This window comes from Mobula birostris, chromosome 6, assembly GCF_030028105.1.
Source record: "Mobula birostris isolate sMobBir1 chromosome 6, sMobBir1.hap1, whole genome shotgun sequence".
Taxonomy (NCBI): Eukaryota; Metazoa; Chordata; class Chondrichthyes; order Myliobatiformes; family Myliobatidae; genus Mobula; species Mobula birostris.
In genome coordinates, this window is record NC_092375.1 from 157,503,840 (window position 1) to 157,522,821 (window position 18,982).

The following is an 18,982-nucleotide window of genomic DNA, read 5'->3' on the forward strand; positions in this document are numbered from 1 at the left end:
ATATATTTTTTTATTATTGTGTTCTTCTTGTGCTGCATCAGGTCCAGATTATTCCATATTCTTGTATACTGGAAATGACATCTTTGCATTCTTTGCATTTGGAATGCCAGTTTTTTTTTGTATCATAACATTTCAGAGTCCAATCCTGATTGTTATCGAGGTATTCTCCCTGTGTCTACAGTTGGGCATGCTATGTTTGTGCCAGGATGTGTGGCCACATTTTCTAGCTAGCTTCAGCTTTTGCTGTCCATGTGGGAAGTGGGCATGGTTGAGAGCGAGGCTGAGAACAGAGTGTGCGGCCTAATAACAGATTGCAAACCCATGATCGGCTCCGTTACTCGCCAGTCTTGCCAATTAAAGTGTGAGCAAGATTGAAACCAATGAGGGTGACAACGGAAGATGAGCGGGTGTTTAGCACTGTCTGCCTGCGTTTTACTAGTCTCCTTCTCCCTCTCAGTCACTGCTGCTGGGGGAAGGAGCACGGGTCTTGGGTCTTGAGTCTTGGGCAAGGTTTTATTGCTGTGGATTGTGGATTGGACTCTGCTGTTCATATTATATACACTTCTGGTTTCTCCTATTTTTTAAAATTGCTATATTGTGCTGCGCTGTTTTAATTGGGGCATTTGGATGCGGACTGGCTCTGTGACCTACAGTCAATGACTGATGCAGCATGAAATTAAGCTGAACTGAAATAAACTGAACATTACTAGACAGTGTCAAGGACTCCGTAGTTTGATGTTTAATAGTCCTTCTGTTATTCACTTGTCTTTCTTTTGCTGTTTGTATGATTTGTTCTTTTTTTGCTTTTATGCTTTCTTTGAACGGGTTCCATGATGTATCTTTGTTTCATGACTGCCTGCAGGAAGAAGAATCTCACGGTTGTATATTGCAGAGATCCTTTGATAATAAACATACTTTGAATCTTTGAATCCTTGGCCTGTCTTGGTTGGTAACAGAAATGGTACTTTTCACTGTATGTTTTGATGTACACATGATAAATAAATGAATCTGAATCTGAACATTTTTCTTCCAAAAGTATTTAAGCTATTTCCTTAACTAGGAAAACAGATTATTATCTGAATGGTGGCCGATTAGGAAAAGGGGAGGTGCAACGAGACCTGGGTGTCATTATACACCAGTCATTGAAAGTGGGCATGCAGGTACAGCAGGCGGTGAAAAAGGCGAATGGTATGCTGGCATTTATAGCGAGAGGATTTGAGTACAGGAGCAGGGAGGTACTACTGCAGTTGTACAAGGCCTTGGTGAGACCACACCTGGAGTATTGTGTGCAGTTTTGGTCCCCTAATCTGAGGAAAGACATCTTTGCCATAGAGGGAGTACAGAGAAGGTTCACCAGATTGATTCCTGGGATGGCAGGACTTTCATATGAAGAAAGACTGGATGAACTGGGCTTGTACTCGTTGGAATTTAGAAGATTGAGGGGGGATCTGATTGAAACGTATAAGATCCTAAAGGGATTGGACAGGCTAGATGCAGGAAGATTGTTCCCGATGTTGGGGAAGTCCAGAACGAGGGGTCACAGTTTGAGGATAGAGGGGAAGCCTTTTAGGACCGAGATTAGGAAAAACTTCCTCACACAGAGGGTGGTGAATCTGTGGAATTCTCTGCCACAGGAAACAGTTGAGGCCAGTTCATTGGTTATATTTAAGAGGGAGTTAGATATGGCCCTTGTGGCTACGGGGGTCAGGGGGTATGGAGGGAAGGCTGGGGCGGTGTTCTGAGTTGGATGATCAGCCATGATCATAATAAATGGCGGTGCAGGCTCGAAGGGTGGAATGGCCTACTCCTGCACCTATTTTCTATGTTTCTACATCATATAGTGGTGAGCAACATATTCAAAAAAAAATTAAAAGGCAGATCACATGGTGATTTAAGTCTACTTTAGCACAAAATCAGATTATGTCTGAGCTCCATCAGGTCTTTGTCTCCTGCATCATCACCAACCTTATCAAATCTGGAGATCAGCCATCCATTGCCACCAATATCATAATTCCTTTACCCTGCACTGCTCGTTTCTACCTCCTAACCAAGATCTACAAACCTGACTGTTCAGGTAGGCCCATTGTTAATGCCTGCTGTTGCCCCGCTGAACGTGTCCACATACCTCAACTTCATTCTGCTTTCCCCAGGAATTGCTCCCTATTCGACTCCCTTGTCCATTCATCCCTCCCCACTAATCTCCCTTCTGGAAATTATCCTTGCAAGTGGAACAAGTGCTAGAACAGCCCCTACACCTCCTCTCTCACTAATATTCAGGGCCCTAAACAGTCCTTCCAGGTGAGGCGACATTTCACCCGTGAGTCTGTTGGTGTCATGTATTGTGTTCAGTGCCCCCGGTGTGGCCTCCTGTACATCGGTGAGACCCGACATAGATTGGGAGACCACTTTACCAAGCACTTATGCTCATCCTTCAGAACAAGTGAGATCTCCCACTGGCCCATTTTAATTCCACTTCCCATGCCCATTTTGAAATGTCAATCCATGGCCTCCTCCACCGTCATGTTAAGGCCACACTTAGGTCGGAGGAACAATACCTTATACTCCGGTTGGGTAGCCTCCAACCTGATGGCACAAACATTGATTTCTCCAACTTCCCTTAATGCCCCCCAAACCACCCCCCCACCCCTTCACCATTCTCCATCCCCTTTACCCTCTCTCACCTTAACTCCTTGTCCGCCTATCACCTCCCTCTGGTGCTCCTTCCCCTTTTTCTTTCTTTCATGACTTTCTGTCTCATTCACCAATCAACATCCCAGCTCTTTACGTCATCCTTCCTCCTCCAAGTTTCACCTATCACCTTGCATTTCTCTCTCCCCTCCTCCACCTTTTAAGTCTCCTCAGCTTTTTTTCTCCTGTCCTGCCAAAGTGTTTCGGTCTGAAGCGTTGACTGTACTCTTTTCCCTTGGTGTTACATGGCCTGCTAAGTTCCTCCAGCATTTTGTGTGTGTTCGTTTTATTCCCCTTGGTTCAGTCCCTATCCACCTACATCCACAACATTTTACATGCTCTTGATCTCCTCAACAACTTTCAATTTCCTGGCCCTGATCATTTCACTTCCTCCATGGATGTTCAGACCCTACATACTTCTATCTCACATCAAGAAGGCCTTAAAGTTCTCCACTTCTTTCTCAACAGATCTGACCAGTTCCTCTCCACCATCACCCTCCTCCACTTGGTCAAGTTGGTCCACACACTCAATAATTTCTCTTTCAGCTTCTCTCACTTTCTCCATATTCAAGGTTAAGCCATTGGCACCTGCTTGGGCCCCAGCTATACCTGCCTTTGTGTTGGCTACATGGAGCAGTCTATGTTCCAAGCCTTTCGTGATAATAATCCAGAATTCTTTCTGTGCTATATTGATGATTATGTTGGTGCTGCTTCAAGCACCCATGCTGAGCTCATCACTTTCAACAACTTTGCCTCCAACTTCCACACTGCTCCTAAGTTCACTTAGTCCATTTCTGACACCTCTCTCCCTTTTCTCATTCTCTCTGTCATCATCTCTGGAGACAAGCTGCCTACCAATATCTGTTATAAACACACTAATTCCCATGGCTATCTTGATTATATCTCTTCCTACCCTGTCTTCTTTAAAATTGCCTCCACTTCCCTTCTCAATTCCTTCATCTCTGCTGTATCTGTTCCCAGGATGGGGATTTCCTTTCCAGGACATCAGAGATATCCTTCTTCTTTGAAGAATGGAGGTTCCCTTCCTCCACCAATGATGCTACCCTCGCCCATATTTCTTCTATTTCCTGGATATTTTCCCATCATCTTAATAGGGATAGAGTTCCTCGACCTCGCCTATCACTCCATGAGACTCTACATCCAACGCATCATTTGCTGCAACTTCTGCCATCTTCAAAAGGACCCTACCACAAAACACATCTTAATGCCCATCCCCAACTCTCTGCTTTCCTCAAGGGTTATTCCCTTTATGATTCATTTGTCCATTTGTCCATTCGTCCCGCCCACTAATCTCCTTCCTGGTACATATCCCTGCAAGGGGCAGAAGTGCTACACCTCCAACCTCACCTCTATTCAGGGCCCTAAACTGTCTTTCTAGGTGAGGCACATTTCACCTGCAAATCCTCTAGGGTCATCTACTGTATCTGGTGCTCCCAGTGCAGCCACTTCTATATTGGTGAGACTATTGGAAAACATTTTAACTCTAAGTGTTTATTTTAAGTGTTTTTATTGCGTATTAGGTGTTTATTCAGATGTTGACCATGCCTTTACTATGCATTAAATGTCTGTTACTGAGTGCGTGGGATTACTGTGGTATTTGGGATGTAACCACTGAATGAAACCTGTGTACTTTTAACCACCTGAGAAAAAAGAATGTAGCCAAGTAAGAGAGATAAGAGTGATTGATTTATTAGTTAGAGTAAAAAACTTACAGAGGTATTCTAACCCAGAAGGGCTATAAAGAATGCTGTGTGAAAACGACAAATGGGCAGTCAGTGATGGACTTACACAGCCTAGTCCACTGTCTGTCTCAGCTTTACTTTGCAAATTAAAGTTTAAACATTTCTTGAAGAATCTTCGGCGCTTCCTTGTCATTTGTGAAACCACGACAAAACTGGCGTAGTCGGGCAGGATCGGGAAGAGACCCGTGGAAGAAGGAAACGACAAATTGAGGGCGCTTCCCTGTCCCTGGTGTCCTCCACAGAGCTAACAGAGTTCAGGGTGCACCCAAACGAAGGTAAGCGCTTGTTAGCGACAATTTGGACTAAGAATTCTGTTGGTTTTTGGGGAGGTCTCTGGGACTCAGAACTGTGAAACAATTGCCGAAGGGTCTCTCCGATTCAAAGAATCGGGCAGAATTGAGTGTTAAAAGGAGGCTCTCAGGATTAATCAAGAACACTGCAGTGAGGAGGGTGAGTATGAATAAAGTAATAAGAAGTTAAGTGAGAAAAATTCCATGTGGTGTTGGTAAGTCCCCGTGGATACCGCTTCGTACGAGACGAAGGTCTGAACGGACAGGGAAAAGAAGGGTAAGGTAAGTCCCTGTAGATACCGCTTCGTACGAGACGCAGGGCTGAACGGACAGGGAAAGAAAGAAAATAGAAAATCGTCGTGAATATCGCCTTAAGAAAAGTTAAGGGTCTGAATAGGCGAGATGCAAAAAGGTTCTGCGGATACCGCCCGAGAAAGGGGTCTGCACGGGCAGAACAGAATAGAAGATAAGGATAGCTTAAGTAGATAATTTAGACGCGGGTGAGAAGAAACCATAAGGCTAGATAGAAAATAGTATTACTTTGGTGTGAGGCGCCAAGAATACCTTAAAAATGGGAAGAACAATATGACAGGGAAAGGAACAGCAGTAGAAATATTGAGTAGAATATTCAAGGTAAGATCGCGGAAATTTCAGAAAAATGGGAAAAAAGAACCAAAAATCTGGTCACGAAGTGGCCCAAAGAAGGAACATTGGATGTAAGTTTATGTGAGGAAATGGAGGCGCTGATTAAAAATTATAAACCACGAGATAAATCTAAAAAAAGGGAGAAAAAATAGGAGATAGAAGTGTTAAAACTCTTCAGGATGGAGGGAGAAAGATTGAGAAAGAAAGGACGATTATCAGTAGCAAGTAAAGAAGACACAGAAACAAGAAAAGCAGTCTGGTAAATCACTGGAGAAACCGAATAAAGAGCCGACTCTATACCCAGACCTGAGAAATGTAGAAACCCCTCCCCCTTATTACGAGAAGGAGACTCTTAAACAGTGCCCTTGTATTAACAGGAGAACTAGAACTGGAGGGAAAGTTTAAAGTCTGGGAGAACGAGGAGGAAAGAAGGAAATATGAGGAGGAGAGGGGGCACTGTGGAAGGAGACGCAGGAAGATAAGAAAAAAGTAGAACAAGAAAGTAAGATAATAAGAGAACGTATCACAGGGGGATACCACAGGGGGACCAATATCCTTTCAGGGAGGTTTGGTAGTGCTATTGGGGAGGCTTTAAACTAGATTTGCAGGGGGATGGGAACCAGCGTGCCAAAGCTGACAGTGTGGCTGGGGTGAAAATAAATGATGTTGAAGGTTTAAGCAAATCCGATGATAGAAAGGTTGTGAGTGGTGGTAAAAATCTTCTGAGGTGTATATATTTCAATGTTAGGAGTATTGCGGGCAAGGCGGATGAGTTGAGGGCGTGGATTGACACGTGGAATTCTGATGTTGTAGCAATTAGTGAAACTTGGCTACAGGAGGGGCAGGACTGGCAGCTTAATATTCCAGGGCTCCAATGTTTCAGATGTGATCGAGGCAGAGGAATGAAAGGTGGGGGAGTAGCATTGCTTGTTAGGGAAAATATTACAGCAGTGCTCAGGCAGGACAGATTAGAGGGCTTGTCTACTGAGTCCTTATGGATGGAGCTGAGAAACAGGAAAGGTATGGCCACATTAGTGGGATTGTATTACCGACCACCCAATAGTCAACAAGATTTGGAAAAGCAAATCTGCAGAGAGATAGCATGCAACTGCAGGAAACATAAAGTTGCGGTGGTAGGGGATTTTAATTTTCCATACATTGATTGGGACTCCCATACTGTTAGGGGTCTAGATGGTTTAGAGTTTGTAAAATGTGTTCAGGAAAGTTTTCTAAATCAATATATAGAGGGACCAACTAGAGGGGATGCAATATTGGATCTCCTGTTAGGTAACGAATTAGGGCAAGTGACGGAAATCTGTGTAGGGGAGCACTTTGGTTCCAGTGATCATAACACCATTAGTTTCAATTTGATCATGGACAAGGATAGATCTGGTCCTAGGGTTGAGGTTCTGAACTGGAAGAAGGCCAAATTTGAAGAAATGAGAAAGGATCTAAAAAGCGTGGATTGGGACAGATTGTTCTCTGGCAAAGATGTGATTGGTAGGTGGGAAGCCTTCAAAGGGGAAATTTTGAGAGTGCAGAGTTTGTAGGTTCCTGTCAGGATTAAAGGCAAATTGAATAGGAATAAGGAACCTTGGTTCTCAAGGGATATTGCAACTCTGATAAAGAAGAAGAGGGAGTTGTATGAAATGTATAGGAAACAGGGGATAAATCAGGAGCTTGAGGAGTATAAGAAGTGCAAGAAAATACTTAAGAAAGAAATCAGGAGGGCTAAAAGGAGACATGAGGTTGCCTTGGCAGTCAAAGTGAAGGATAATCCAAAGAGCTTTTACAAGTATATTAAGAGCAAAAGGATTGTAAGGGATAAAATTGGTCCTCTTGAAGATCAGAGTGGTCGGCTTTGTGTGGAACCAAAGGAAATGGGGGAGATCTTAAATAGGTTTTTTGCGTCTGTATTTACTAAGGAAGCTGGCATGAAATCTATGGAATTGAGGGAATCAAGTAGTGAGACCATGGAAACTGTACAGATTGAAAAGGAGGAGGTGCTTGCTGTCTTGAGGAAAATTAAAGTGGATAAATCCCCGGGACCTGACAGGGTGTTCCCTCGGACCTTGAAGGAGACTAGTGTTGAAATTGCGGGGGCCCTGGCAGAAATATTTAAAATGTCGCTGTCTACAGGTGAAGTGCCGGAGGATTGGAGAGTGGCTCATGTTGTTCCGTTGTTTAAAAAAGGATCGAAAAGTAATCCGGGAAATTATAGGCCGGTGAGTTTAACGTCAGTAGTAGGTAAGTTATTGGAGGGAGTACTAAGAGACAGAATCTACAAGCATTTGAATAGACAGGGGCTTATTAGGGAGAGTCAACATGGCTTTGTGCGTGGTAGGTCATGTTTGACCAATCTATTGGAGTTTTTCGAGGAGGTTACCAGGAAAGTGGATGAAGGGAAGTCAGTGGATATTGTCTACATGGACTTCAGTAAGGCCTTTGACAAGGTCCCGCATGGGAGGTTAGTTATGAAAATTCAGTCGCTAGGTATACATGGAGAGGTGGTAAATTGGATTAGACATTGGCTCGATGGAAGAAGCCAGAGAGTGGTGGTAGAGAATTGCTTCTCTGAGTGGAGGCCTGTGACTAGTGGTGTGCCACAGGGATCAGTGCTGGGTCCATTGTTATTTGTCATCTATATCAATGATCTGGATGATAATGTGGTAAATTGGATCAGCAAGTTTGCTGATGATACAAAGATTGAAGGTGTAGTAGACAATGAGGAAGGTTTTCAGAGCCTGCAGAGGGACTTGGACCATCTGGAAAAATGGGCTGAAAAATGGCAGATGGAGTTTAATACTGACAAGTGTGAGGTATTGCACATTGGAAGGACAAACCAAGGTAGAACATACAGGGTTAATGGTAAGGCACTGAGGAGTGCAGTGGAACAGAGGGATCTGGGAATACAGATACAAAATTCCCTAAAAGTGTCGTCACAGGTAGATAGGGTCGTAAAGAGAGCTTTTGGTACATTGGCCTTTATTAATCAAAGTATTGAGTATAAGAGCTGGAATGTTATGGTGAGGTTGTATAAGGCATTGGTGAGGCCGAATCTGGAGTATTGTGTTCAGTTTTGGTCACCAAATTACAGGAACGATATAAATAAGGTTGAAAGAGTGCAGAGAAGGTTTACAAGGATGTTGCCAGAACTTGAGAAACTCAGTTACAGAGAAAGGTTGAATAGGTTAGGACTTCATTCCCTGGAGCGTAGAAGAATGAGGGGAGATTTGATAGAGGTATATAAAATTATGATGGGTATAGATAGAGTGAATGCAAGCAGGCTTTTTCCACTGAGGCAAGGGGAGAAAAAAACCAGAGGACATGGGTTAAGGGTGAGGGGGGAAAAGTTTAAAGGGAACATTAGGGGGGGGCTTCTTCACACAGAGAGTGGTGGGAGTATGGAATGAGCTGCCAGACGAGGTGGTAAATACGGGTTCTTTTGTAACATTTAAGAATAAATAGGACAGATACATGGATGGGAGGTGTATGGAGGGATATGGTCCGTGTGCAGGTCAGTGGGACTAGGCAGAAAATGGTTTGGCACAGCCAAGAAGGGCCAAAAGGCCTGTTTCTGTGCTGTAGTTTCTATGGTTTCTATGGTATCAAAGAGTTGCAGGAATTGAGGCTGAGGAAAAATCAGGAGGAATTTCTGTTACAGGAACATGACACTGAACAGGCTGAAAAAGAAGATGATTTATCAGAAGAGCGAGAGTCAAGTAATGAGTGTGAAGGTATAAGAGAGTGCAGACAGGGGATAGAAGAGGAGTTCCTTGAAGGGGAAAGAGAGAGAGTGGAGAGGGAGATAAGAGAAGCGGAGAAAGAGTATAGGAGATTACAGCGGAAATTGGGTTTCCCACTGGGTTTCCAACAACAGTTTGAGGAATTCGCGAGGACCTGAGCAAATGCTAGCCTGAATCAGAAAGAGAGGACTCTAAGGAGAAGTCAAGAGAAAATAAGAAAACAAGGGAGAGAGCAAACCCCGGAGAGATTTGTGTGGCAGCCAGTAAGAATGAGGAGTCGGATGAGGAGGAAAATTAGAATATGGGGAGAGAAGGAAAAAAGTGATGCTGTTGTTAGTAAAAGGGTCAGGACAAGTACAGTATGTTCCTTGGGGCTCCCAGGACCTGGAAGGGCTGAAAAACACCCTGCCTAGCTTACATGAAGGAGCAGGGAAGTGGATTAGAGCTTTTGAAAAAGAAACTACGGGACGGTTATTCGCTATGGGAGATTTGAAGACACTGCTGATAAGGTTGATGGGAACCTCCAAATTAAAAGAGTTGATGGAAACGGCTGGACTACTAAATGCGTTCAGCCCAATGACTGACGGGACCGGCTTTGACCAAGTGAGGCAGAGGGTATGGCAGGCCCTCCGGAAGTTTTACCCACCCAAAGTGGACCCAAAGCTTTGAAAGGGGATCCGCTGGGGGACACTCAGAATCCAGCAGCCTATGTAGAAAATCATTTGAAAAGGTGGAGGCTGGAGGCTGAGCAAGAAGTGGAAGACAACTCGTTTATGACCATACTGTTCCGAACCGCCGTTTTGGAAGCAATGCCTCCGCGAGTTAAATCTAAATTGGAGGAAGTGGTCGGACTGATGTCAATGAACTCACGAGAATTTACAGACCACGGAATTCATGCGGTTGAGAAATATCGGAAAGACAAACGGAAGCTGATTGAGCAGCAGGAAGAGGTGCAAAGAAAGCTAACGTAAATGCAGCTTGAAGAACTTAAAAAGGAAAAAGATTTGCCAGTAGCACCCGCTTTGAGTGCAACCGTTGAAATGAATGAAACACCACCATATGGAGGAACCGGTCGCTCTGTCAGACAGGGGCTTGAAAACCCCATGCCAATAATAAACGTCTTTGGAGGAGCATTCCAACGAATGCCCTATCAGGAACAGAGTAAATTTAAACAGCAGCCCAGACAGGACTGGAAATCCCAAGGAGGGGGACAGAGAGGTTATGGACAAAGAAGGCCAGTGAGGAGACAAGGGGAGAGAGAGATAGAGAGACTTTGCTGGGAGTGTAAACAGCCAGGAGATATGAGAAGAGACTGTCCACTCAGGTTATGGCCCGTTACGTACCAACAGGGGCCGATGAGAAGGGAACCGCAGGTTAGCCAAGGACCAGCCCCCACAGGCTCAAACGGACCCGTGAACCCCTATTCAAGATGCTAGGGGTGCCCAGAGAACCCAGGTGGGAAGGGACATTACCCAGTGATAACAAGGGAGGCGGTTGAGGAACCCATTGTTCAGGTTATGTTAGAAGGGCAATTGACACCCTTGATGATAGTCACTGGAGCCACGTATACCTGTGTACAGCCACAGTATGCCCTTCACCTTCCCATGTCAGGAAAATTTATTAAGACTGTAGGGTTCTCGGGGAAAACACAGTTAATACAATATACAGCTCCAGTACGGTTGGGGATGGGCAGTAAAAGAATAGTTCTGCCAGTATTAGTGTCCAAAGGAACCCCGATTAATTTGCTAGGCAGAGATGCACTATTAAAACCAGAATTAAAATTGGAATGCACTAGAAATGGGTTGAGTGTGGAAAGAGCGAATACTCACTTACTAGTGTGGGAAATCAAGAAAGCTAATGTTTTCTGGATAGGAGACATAGAAGATCAGATCTGGGAAACCTGGGGAAAATGGAAAAAGGGCGTGCAGGCCATATTGCCCAAGGCGGAAGCGCCTGAGTCTGAGTTACGTTGCACAGTAATTTTTGACGAGACTCAGAGTAAGGAGTTAGAGGACAGATGACGCGAGGAGCCATGTACTCGGCAGCACCTAAGAGGAGAGGCTATAATAATTGGAAAGCAAGGGGCAGCCCTACAAGTCGGGTGGAATACCTTCTTGGAGAAATGGTATAGAATACCGGAGGCTGTGCCCCACATAACGTTGCCGGTGAATGAAGGATACCAGTCTAAAGAACTAGGACCCTTAGTAAAACGCGTTGGAACCGTAATGGTTTGGAGGAAAATTATGCAGGAGGTATGGGCATCGGGAGACAACAACTACATTAAAATAATGGTAGCTATAGATATGACAGGAACTATAAAGGAGGTCGAAGTAATTCCTCAGCTGCACATGTCACTATTGGAAAAGGAGAAAGGTCAGGGAAAAGATAACAGGCTGGATAGGTTACCATCTATTCTGTGGTTGCAACATGACACGGACGTAGGGAGAATAAAAACAGCAAGTCCGGTAGAAATAAAACTGAAAAAGGGAGCAGTTCCACCTTGGAGACCACAATACCCTCTAAGACCAGAAGCAGAGGAGGGAATAGCACCCACGATACAGGGGTTGCTCGAAGCAGGTGTACTTAAGAGGATAGATAGTCCGTGTAATACTCCGCTGTTGCCCGTCTTAAAAGCGGACAAATCCAAATGGAGACTGGTACATGATTTACCAGCGGTAAATGAGGTAGTGGAGGACTGGCCAGCCGTAGTCCCCAACCCACACACGCTTTTGACTAACGTTCCGCCGGAATCAAGCTATTTTTCAGTGATTGATTTGTGTTCAGTTTTCTTCAGCATTCCCCTGGCCGATCAGTGTCAGTATTTATTTGTATTTATACCTATACAAGAATGCCGCAAGGATTTAAGCACTCACCACACATTTTTAATCAGGTATTAAAGGCAGACTTAGAGGTTATACAATTGGAAAGTACAATAAAACAGTATGTGGATGATTTGTTAATTTGCTCCGAAAGTGAGGAGCGGTGTGAACAGGATACCGTAACCCTTTTAGAAAGACTGGTGTATGGAGGACATAAGGTATCCAAAAAGAAGTTGCAACTCTGTAAGCAACAGGTAGGGTAATCGCCAAGGGAATGAAGGCGCTAGCGCCGAGTCAAATTGAGGCAATAACTAAAGCTCCTAAACTCCAGACAGTAAAGCAAATGATGATGTTTTTAGGATTAACAGGATACAGTTCAGATTGGATTGGGAAATATACTGAAATCGTAATGCCATTAAGGAAAATAATGAAGGAGGCAGGACATACAAGTTTGAAAAGTGGCTTACAGTGGAACGAGGAGGCAGAAATAGCATTTAATACTATTAAACAGGAATTGCAGTCAGCCCCAGCGTTAGCTTTGCCTGACTATGAAAAGGACTTTCATTTGTATGTATCCAACCGGCAGGAAGGCTATGTCGCAGCGGTTCTAACACAAGAGCCAGGCACAGGAAAAGCAAAGCAACCAATAGCATACTATAGTGCGAAATTGGATGAAGTGGCTCAGGGGTACCCACCCTGTTATTAGGGATTAGCAGCATTATACTATGCCTATGAAAAGGCATCATCCGTGACCATGGGCTACCCTGTAATCCTGTACACACACCACAAGGTAACAGAATTACTGGAAAGAGGTAAATTTGTGTTGACACCAGCCAGAATAACAGCATATCAGATGTTATTGACATTTCCAGATATAACTATACAGAGATGTACTACCAGTAATATAGCTGATAATGTCCCTTTGGGTCATGAAGGAGAACCCCATGACTGTGTAAGAGAAACAATGGCATTTGCCAAATTAAGAGCAGATTTACAATCCGAACCACTAGAAGATGAAGATAAAAAGGTTTCGTCTGTAGATGGCTCCTGTTATAGGGATTATGATGGAAATCATGCAGGTTTCTCAGTAGTGCAGCAGGATCAGACAAGCTTTAAGACTATTAGAATGGAAGCTTGCCCCCAACCGTGTTCCGCTCAATTAGCCCTGACAGCAGCATGCGAAATGATGGAAGGTGAGAAAGTAGACATTTATACTGATTCGGCATATGTGCATGAAGTGTGTCACTTGTTTGGGGCAGTGTGGAAACAGAGAAGATTTAAGAAGAGTAATGGAGATCCCATACAGCACTGCCAGCAAATTTTAGATTTAATAACAGCGATGATGAAACCCAAAGCGTTGGCTATAGTGAAGTGTCAGGCACATAAAAAAGGAAATGATGTAATAACTAAGGGAAATCAATCTGCAGACGAAGCAACCCGGAAAGCATCTGGATGTATGTCGGCCTTCATTGTGCCCCAGGTAAGTTTGGAACTGGAACCTAAGGTAGAGGACCTGATTGAAATACAAGGTAAGGCAACTTTGGCAGAGCAGACAATGTGGAGATGAAGGGGGGCCAAGCAGAGCCCAGACAGCCTGTGGAGCACGGAGGACAGTTTATTGGTAGCACCCACCCCGTTGTTGACTATCCTGATTTCAGAAGTGCATGGGATGGATCATTGTGCAAGGGGGGAAGTAATAAGGAAAATAAAAAAGGACGGTTTTTGGTCGCCTTCTTTACAGGCTTCAGTAGATCATGTGCTGTCGCAGTGCGAGGTATGTGCACAGAATAATGTTCGGAAAGGAATTACAACCCCAGTAGGTCATATACCTGTGCCCGAAGGGCCATTTAAACATTTAGTGATTGACTACGTAGACATGATAAGGACAGTAAGAGGGAAAAGATACATGTTAGTAGTAATTGACAGATTCAGTAGATGGGTAGAAGCGGTACCCCCGAATGATCAAAGGGCAGGAACAGTGGTAAAATTCCTGACAAACGAAGTGATCCCAAGATTCGGAATACCTACAGAAGTCAGCTCAGACAATGGTTCAGCGTTTATCCAAAAAGTGGTCAAATTAGTATTGCAAGCACTAAGAATAAAGCAGAGGTTTGGATGCGTGTATCACCTTCAGTCGCAGGGCATGGTGGAAAGAATTAACGGGACTCTAAAAACCAAACTGAATAAAATTTGTGCAGGTACTAAACTCAACTGGATTGACGCACTGCTGTTAGCGTTAATGAGTTACCACATGCAAACTAATCGAATGACGTGTCTAACACCGCATGGAATGCTAACGGGAAGGCCCGTGCCAGTGCCCCAGTGGAGAGGACCATGCAAAGGGCCTAGCTTGGAACAACTGGAAGTAGAACTAAAACAATACATGCAGCAACTAACCATGATACATGAGTCTATCTATGCACAGGAAAAACGGAAAGAGCTGGAGATCGTGCAAAGGGAAGGACCAATCAAGCCAGGCGATCAGGTCTATGTGCGAACTTTTCGAAGAAAGTGGAACGAACCAAGAAGGGAAGGGCCTTTTACGGTAAACAAGGCGTCACCCACCACAGTTCAAGTAGAGGGACGTTCCACCTGGTACCATCTCAATCACTGCTCCAGAGCAGTCCCGCAGGTACAGTCAGGTGTGGAGCCCGAGGTAAGTCGTGAAGAGGAACGGATAGCAGGGGACAGACAAGAAGAACAAGAAGTTGTCACTGTACCACAGGAGTTTGATCAGACCATAAGGGAAATTTTTGGTCCTGAGGACAGGCCCAAAGACCCTAAGGATGGGGTTATGGGTGGTAGTACTTTTTCAGATAATGGGGACGACTTGGGGGCGACCAGTCTCGCCCCTCGGGATGATACACTCAGATACTCTTGTGCAGACTTGGAGACCATTAATTTGGCAGATGTGGCATGGGACTGTTAGGATCCCACAAAACTAAGAGAGAAAAGAGTAAGAGGAGCACAACAGTTACCTCCATACCATGGTACCAGAACACGTGGTACCAATGGGCAAACTATACAGCAGGATGACGAAGAGGCAGAATTGTTATCTGTTCTCAAGGGCAAGCCCAGCACAGTATTTAATTCCCATGCCATACAACTCCTCCACTTGTGTGCAGTGGTGAGGGGAGCATAGAGAACAGTGTGAACGGCAGTGCCCGAGAGTGACCAAGGCTTGTTCCATGAGGGTTTGTGTTAAGGTAAACCCCTGTGATCAGAAGTGTGTGGCCAACACACCAATGTGCCTTTATTGGTGTATGTTATACCAGGCTTCCTCGCAGTTCGATCAAAACAAGCTTGCCTCTAACTGTAATTGCAGAAGACCATGGGCTATAAATAAAAGAAGCCAGACACCCACATTAGGAAAGCTTAAAATGCAGGAACATTTGAGTTATGAATGCTTCATGCGGACGGGTGATCTCTCAGTTGGGCATTTCAGCGGCAACTGTGTTAAGACTTGGGATGTAACCCCAGACTGAAGATACAAGACAGGTACCCCTCCACCCGATGGTGCACTGGATGCCCAGACCATCCCATTAGCAGATACCTGGTGGCTGTGTGGATAGTAGGGAGGTCTGAGATCCACGCTCCCCCTCGGTTGGACAGGTATATGTACACGGGTTATGCTGATTCAAGAAGTTGTAGTATCCCCTGAAGTACAATTTAACACTCCAAAGCAGCAGACACTGCGGCGGAAGAGGCGAAAATATGAACCTGATCCAACGATCCAAATCGACAGTATAGGACAGCCAAGAGTTATACCTAATGAGCTTAAGGCAAGAAATGAGATTGCTGCGGGCTGGGAAGCACTTATACCCATGATAGGGGTTAGCAAAAATGTTGAGTGGATCAATTATATATATTATAATCAACAGAGATTCATTAACTACACCGATGATGCGCTGGAGGCACTAGGACAACAGTTGGATGCAACCAGTAGAGTGGTGTGGCAGAATAGACAGGTGTCAGACTGGCTGTTGGCAGAAAAAGGAGGAGTTTGTGTAATGTTTGGAGAACAGTGCTGTACTCTTATACCAAATAACACTAGTCCGGAGGGATCATTTACCAGTGTAATGAACAAATTGAAAAGTCTGAGAAGAGAAGTTAGACAGAATGCAGAGTTCGGACATCAGCTATTTGACTGGTTAGATAGTAAACTAGAGGGATGGGGAACATGGCTAACCAAGATAGCGAGAACTGTAGGTATTGTATTGGTAAGCTGTGCGATTGTTTTGTGCTGTTTTCTTCCATGTCTCAAGTCTCTTATAGTGCGGGCCGCAACAAAATGCTTTCCGATGCTCCTGGAAATTGCTGAATCAAGCCCAGTGGAAAGAGAAACACCGATGATGTATTGTTACAGCTTACACGACCTGCAAGATGTACAGGAGGGAAATGATAATGTGGCAGTAGACTGTAAAGGCTCCTGAGTCTTTTTTCCTGTCTCAGACATGAAGGGACAGGCTTTTGGCTCAGTGGCCTAGGAAGGTAGGGAGAGAACACCTTGAGTTCTAAGCACAAGAAATTATAGTTTGAACCAGATTTGGGAATAAATTCTGGAGTTTACTTAAGCTTTTGTGTGTGTACTCGGAGTTTCCTCTCTCTATGTAAGACTTTGTCAGTCTCAAAGGAGGGATTATATTGGAAAACATTTTAACTCTGTTTTCTAAGTGTTTATTTTAAGTGTTTTTATCGTGTATTAGGTGTTTATTCAGATGTTGACCATGCCTTTACTATGCATTAAGTGTCTGTTACTGAGTGCATGGGATTACCGTGGTATTTGGGATGTAACCATTGAATGAACCCTGTGTACTTTTAACCCCTCGAGAAAAACGAATGTAGCCAAGTAAGAGAGATAAGAGTGATTGATTTATTAGTTAGAGTAAAAAACTTACAGAGGTATTCTAACCCAGAAGGGCTATAAAGAATGCTGTGTGAAAACGACAAATGGGCAGTCAGTGATGGACTTACACAGCCTAGTCCACTGTCTGTCTCAGCTTTACTTTGCAAATTAAAGTTTAAACATTTCTTGAAGAATCTTCGGCGCTTCCTTGTCATTTGTGAAACCACGGCAGGACCCAACAAAGATTAGGGAACTGCTATATTGAACACCACCGCTCCATCCACGAAAAGCAGGATTTCATAGCGGCCAGCCATTTAAATTCGTGTCCCTATTCCCATTCTGATATTTTGGTCCATGGCCTCCTCTTCTGCCATGATGAAGCTACTCTTAAGTTACAGTAGCAGCACCTCATATTCCGTCTAGGTAGCCTCCAACCTGATGGCATAAACATTGATTTTTCCAACTTCTGGTAATATTTACTCCTCCACCTTCTCTCTACTTCAGTTCCCCACTCTGACCTCGTATCTGTTCTCCTCACATGCCCATCACCTTCCCTTGGTGCCCCTCCTCCTTCCCTTTTCCCATGGTTCAATCTCCTCTCCTATCAGATTCATCCTTCTCCAGCCTTTTACCTTTTCAACCTATCACCTCTCAGCTTTTTATTTCATCTCTTCCCCCCCCCCACCCCCACCTGGCTTCATTTATCACCTTCTAGCAGGTCCTCCTTCACTTTCCTCTCCACTTTCATATTCTGGCATCTTCCTCCCTTTTCAGTTCAGATGAAGGATCTTGCCCTGAAATGTCGACTGTTTATTTATTTCCATAGATGCTGCCAGAGCTGCTGAATTCCTCCAGAATTTTGTGTGTGTTACTCTGGATTTCCAGCATCTGCAGAATCTCTTTTGTTTAGGATTGAGTTACTGTATTCATTCCAGTTCTAAATTGAGATCACTCTTGATTTCTATTTGTATCAATAAAACTACTGAGCCAGATTGTGCTTGAACTAGACTAATCTTCATGTTCAAATCACTGGCATGTATAGGGAAATTTGCTGTTTTTACATTTTGCTGCAACAGTATATTGCAATTATATATGTGTGTGTATGTGTATATATATATATATTCTGCATTCATTGTCCATTCAGAAATCTGATAGTAGAGGGGAAGAAGCTGAAGAAGCTGTTCCTGAAACATTGAGTGTGTCTGTTCAAGCTCCTGCACTTCCTTCTTGATGGTAGCAATGGGAAGATGGCATGTCCTGGGTGACTGGGGTCCATAATGATGGAGGCATTACCTTTTGAAGGTGGCCTCAGTGCTGGGAAGGCTAGCGCCCATGATGGAGTAAGCTGAGTTTACAACTTTCTCCAGCTTTTTCCAGTCCTGTGTAGTGGTGCCTCCATTACAGGTGGTAATGCAAGCAATTAGATTGCTCTCCATCTGTATAAGCTTGTATGTGTGCTTGGTAACATACCAAGTCTCCTCATTTTTCTAATGAAGCACAGCCACTGTCGTGCCTTCTTTGTAATTGCATCAATATTTTGTGCCCAGGATAGTTCTTTAGAGATGTTGACACACAAATACTTGAAACTGATTAAATAGGTTAGGACTTTATTCCGTGAAACATAGGAGATTGTGGGAAGATTTGATAGAGGTATACAAAATTATGAGGTGTATAGACAGGGTAAATGCAAGCAAGCTTTTTTCACTGAAGTTGGGTGGGACTACAAATAGAGGTCATGGGTTAAGGGTGAAAGGTGAAAAGTTTAAGGGAAAAAATGAGAGGAAGCTTCTTCACTCAGAGGATCAAGATATGGGGGAACAAGCTGCCAGCCCAAGTGCTACAATGCAAGTTCCATTTCAACGTGTAAGAGGAGTCTGATGTTTAAATTACATTGTTTGTATTTTTTTTGTATTAATTTCTCCTGTAATTTTATTATATTCTAACAGTGTATTAGTGCCTATATGGCTTACCTTTTTGTATACTTATTCAATAAAAAGATTTAAAAAGAAAGAAAGAAAGAGGAGTCTGGATAGGTACCTGGATGATGGAGGTATAGAGGGCTGTGGTCCTAGTGCAGGTCAATGGGAGTAGACAGATTGAGTGGTTCAGCATGGACTAGATGGGCTGAAGGGCCTTTTTCCATGCAGTACTTTTCTATGACTCTATGATTCTACACTCTTTCCAC

At 44.0% G+C, this 18,982-nt stretch overlaps 1 protein-coding gene across 1 annotated transcript in view; it reads right to left on the minus strand.

The window, feature by feature from the left end:
* Positions 1 to 18,982, minus strand: part of LOC140199506 (uncharacterized) — a 131,291-nt gene that overhangs the window by 83,305 nt on the left and 29,004 nt on the right. The window lies entirely within an intron of this gene.